The sequence below is a fragment of the Esox lucius genome, chromosome 17 (assembly GCF_011004845.1).
Source record: "Esox lucius isolate fEsoLuc1 chromosome 17, fEsoLuc1.pri, whole genome shotgun sequence".
NCBI classification, from domain to species: domain Eukaryota; kingdom Metazoa; phylum Chordata; class Actinopteri; order Esociformes; family Esocidae; genus Esox; species Esox lucius.
Genome location: NC_047585.1, coordinates 25,648,624 through 25,652,985, shown reverse-complemented (window position 1 = coordinate 25,652,985; position 4,362 = coordinate 25,648,624). Strand labels below are relative to the sequence as shown.

General features: G+C 48.6%; 1 long non-coding RNA gene across 1 annotated transcript; it reads left to right on the top strand.

Moving 5' to 3' along the window:
- The first annotated feature begins 2,023 nt into the window (after nucleotides 1-2,023).
- Nucleotides 2,024-4,003, top strand: LOC117592951. The gene is made up of 3 exons (XR_004574695.1): nucleotides 2,024-2,309; nucleotides 2,598-2,719; nucleotides 3,423-4,003. It is a non-coding gene; the product is annotated as an uncharacterized LOC117592951 (long non-coding RNA).
- The last annotated feature ends 359 nt before the right edge of the window (nucleotides 4,004-4,362 follow it).

Genomic DNA, 4,362 nt, shown 5'->3' with positions numbered 1-4,362 from the left:
CTCCTGCTCCTTAGTCATTTTTAAATATCAAAAGGTGATGAAGGGGAAAATTACAGCAAATAAAATGTAGGCCAAATAGTGTTATTCAGTTAAATCAACATTCTGGGTAACGTTTAGGTACCAGACTAACAGATTTGTAACAGATTTTTAGCTAATTTAAATAGCTTTGATGTTTTCTCAAGCAATGTTTGGTCCAAGAATCCCTGAACATGGTCTGGGTGGGCAGGGGTAAGCTGAAACTAGCTGTTATATGGTTAGGGTTGGAACTGTCTTTGTTCTTGGTCAAGTTAATTAAAAGCTGCAACTCCCACTGAGGTCAGTATACATAGTTGACTGAATGTTTAATCAGTAAAAAAACATTTGATATTCTCACTGGTATACAGTGTTACTGTCTTTAGCTGTTGTATAATGTTATATAAAGAATGGAAAACAGAATGTTGAATGTGCTGTGCCTTGACTAGTATCAATAAAGCAACTCTCAACTCTGCTGAACACAGTTGGTGAGTGTCCCTCCCACTTCCATTTCAGCCTCAGTTCATCTCTGTTTTGGGGAGCGATGTAATGGCCTGGTTCCTTTCAGTTACATCTGCATTCTTAGCCACATGCTAATGCTTATTCATGGGTTGGAGCTTGCTTACGGACTTACATAACTCTGGACCTGGACTGTGGTAACGTTAATCACCCTCGTGTGGTAATGTTAATGACCCTCGTGTGGTAACGTTAATCACCCTCATGCGGTAACATGTTGATGACCCCCGTGCGGTAATGTTAATAACCCCTGTGCGGTAACCTTAATGACCCCCGTGCGGTAACGTTAATGACCCCCGTGCGGTAACGTTAATGACCCCCGTGCGGTAGCGTTAATAACCCTGTGTGATGATGTTAACCCTGGTCTGGAAGTTAGAGCATCTGAACAATAAATGAAGGGTTGCTAGATTGAGTCCCAGAATCAGCGAGGTAAATGTTGTTCTGGGTTTATCCTTAACTGTCAAATGTAGCAACACCCCGCAACTCTACAGATGACTGTTGGCCGTTGTCTGCAGCTGTATTCTAAGCTTTTGCGTGGATGTTGGACAATTATTAACCAGCAGGGAGCAATGTTTGGCCATACATTTTAGGCATTGCTCTCACTGCTGCCCTCTGCTGGAGAAGGACTGGATAGACTGATAACTGACTTGTCTTAGGGATCCATACTTCTAATACAGTACACTGATGTAATTCTTCGCATATTTACATGTCTGCTGCTATGGTCTCTGTGATTTGGTCACACGTGCGCGCCCACACAGATGTGCTGAAATCCCTCATTATTGTAGGTGAGGGAGAACTCCCAGGCTGGGTGACCAAGATGGTCTGCCCCTGAGAGGGATATAAATATGCCTCCTACATGCAGGCAGACACCCACTCCTGCAATGCCTTCACACATTCCTTGCGTTTCTGGAGTGCTGTCTGTCAGCGCCTTCTTATGCTAAAGAGCCGCTGACAGCCATTAATTATCCCCAGGCTGAACTAAAGGCATTCCTGTGTGTTTTAGCTAGGGGTAACCACCTGCAGGGAGGACATTTAACTCACTCTCACTGTTACTGTCCAAGCATTGCTTTGCACACTAACTGCCATGCTGTTTCTCACTGTCCAAGCCTGTTACACTTGACATTATACAGCCTGACTAGAAAAGTATTATTTTATATTGTTTTGCCAGAATAAGTATCATATACCCTCCCCGAACTGAAAAGATCCCCTCATGGGCCACATCACTCCACAGCTAGCCCAAAGCCATGCTGGTGGTTTGGCCTGGCCAGACATGCACATAACACTCTCTTCCCTTCTCTCCTTGAGTAAGGAGGCCCAATAGACTCCATTGCTCTTCCTCATTACTGACAGGCTGGTTTTAGTGTCTCCACTGGGCGAGCCAATCAAGATCCAGTCTGTCTAAATGACCCCTAAGGGACCAGCCAATCACGATAGAGCGTGTTGAAACGTCTCCTCTGGGAAAACCAATCAGAGTTGGGGAAATGACTGAAAAGCACACAAGAAACCCTTCCAACCTGCGACCCACAGATGTAGACCCACACGTATTCATGCATAGCTGGCGGAGAGAAATGTTCCAGGACTTCGTACTGTTATGCAGCGTTTTACGACCCAAGTGTTTCTTTTACGATGATCTTCACTGAGGATGATGAAAAGCACAGTTGAGGTTTTAGCGGTTTCTTAAACCACTGCGGTAAATCACGGTACATATGGTTGGGAGACGCGTGGACATGCCAGCTGACCCTGTCCGTTTATCTGCACGCCTGTCAGTCTTATTTAACTCGGTCAGTAATCAGTTCCATCATCCCATATCTCTGCCTCCATGAGTTTTTCACTTAGCAGTGTTGCTAGCTATTTAGCCATCTATCCCTGCTGTCTTTAGCCGTAATGTATGCTGGACAACTGTTTTTCCAACCAGTAAGTTGATCTAAGTGCATCTGTGGCCATGTTGGCATGGTGAACATGACTGTGGGCATAGCAGAAGGAAAGGAACATTCTTATTTATGATGTTAGAAATACTCTAGATTTCATCTGGAGTCTGAATTATTTTCAATCCTATCATGATATTTCAGCTCGGTGGCACAGTGGCTGGTCAGTTCATACGGGAGCCCATGGACATGTTGCTGCTGTCACCGCACAGCTTTCCGTGACCCGATGAGGAGCCACCGGCCTACAGAAACCTGTGAGACTCATGGTATGTCTGTAATACACACCGCCGGTCTCCCCTCCGCTGTAGTACACACCGCCGGTCTCCCCACGGCTGTAGTACACACCGCCGGTCTCCCCACAGCTGTAGTACACACCGCCGGTCTCCCCACGGCTGTAGTACACACCGCCGGTCTCCCCACGGCTGTAGTACACACCGCCGGTCTCCCCACAGCTGTAGTACACACCGCCGGTCTCCCCACAACTGTAGTACACACCGCCGGTCTCCCCACAGCTGTAGTACACACCGCCGGTCTCCCCTCGGCTGTAGTACACACCGCCGGTCTCCCCACGGCTGTAGTACACACCGCCGGTCTCCCCACAACTGTAGTACACACCGCCGGTCTCCCCACAGCTGTAGTACACACCGCCGGTCTCCCCTCGGCTGTAGTACACACCGCCGGTCTCCCCTCGGCTGTAGTACACACCGCCGGTCTCCCCTCGGCTGTAGTACACACCGCCGGTCTCCCCTCGGCTGTAGTACACACTGCCGGTCTCCCCACGGCTGTAGTACACACCGCCGGTCTCCTCTCACCATCAACGCTGCGGCTCCAGTCCTGCAGGTACCTTCCCGCAGGTGCTGTCGCTGTCGAGGTGTGAGGAACTTTTCACACGTCTCCGCGGGCAACCGTCCGACGTGTCGACAGACGGCCCTGTCTGAGACGGTCATCCCAAATTCCCTGTGTCCACAGCTGTGTGCGTACGTGTCTGGGAGGGCTGACGGGAGGGAACGCCACAGAGGGTTGGTCATCACGCAGTCCAGTGGAAACCAGCACCGAGTGAAAACCCCCATAGATAGATTCACCAGCATGGAGAGAGGGCGGTGCAGCTGAGCCCATATAAACAGGGCCGAGCCAACAGCAGCAGGCAGCCCTCATGTTCAGTGCCTGGAGAGCTTTGGGCCACGTTACACCCGCCACTTTCCTTCGCTGTCTTTCTGTTTGATCCACGCTGTTCTCCTTATCTGATTCATCCACTCAGAGAGGAGATGTTATCATGGAGGTCCCAACCATCTGTTGCACTGATACAGTGTCTTCTTGGGCTCTTGTCCCCCACAACCACCTATACACACTGCTCCTCACTCTCTCCACCCCCCTGGCTGATTCCCTAACTTCATTGGAAAAAGTGAGGTCAGCACCACTTCCACATTAAAACACTGCTTTCTTAAAGTTGCCATGCATTTGAGGTGGATGTGGAGGCTGACAGAACCGCGTCTGTAACTGACCAGGAATGAGCCAAACTCCAAAATCATAACCTGTAATAAAGGAACCATATTCACAAGCCATGGCCTGACTGTCACCTGTTTATCATATAGCTGTGTGTTTTTTTTGTAGTGTCTGAATATGGGTTACTTTTAGGTTTCAGTGTTATCGGTTAGGTTAAGGTTAGGGTGTTAGGTTTAGGCATACAATTTGCCTATTATGGTTAGGTTTGTGGCTAAGGAACAGGGAACATGGATTGCGGGGTGTTGCTACATTTGACGCTGTGGGTCACCGAACTACACAAAATGGTAGAATGCCTCATGACAGGAGCTAGGTGGAGCTATTGCTTAGAAAATACACTGATCAGAAAAGAGGGTTCGTACTTCAGTCTCAACTTTCCTTGATCAGTCTCTTGATTCTGAACAGAGAA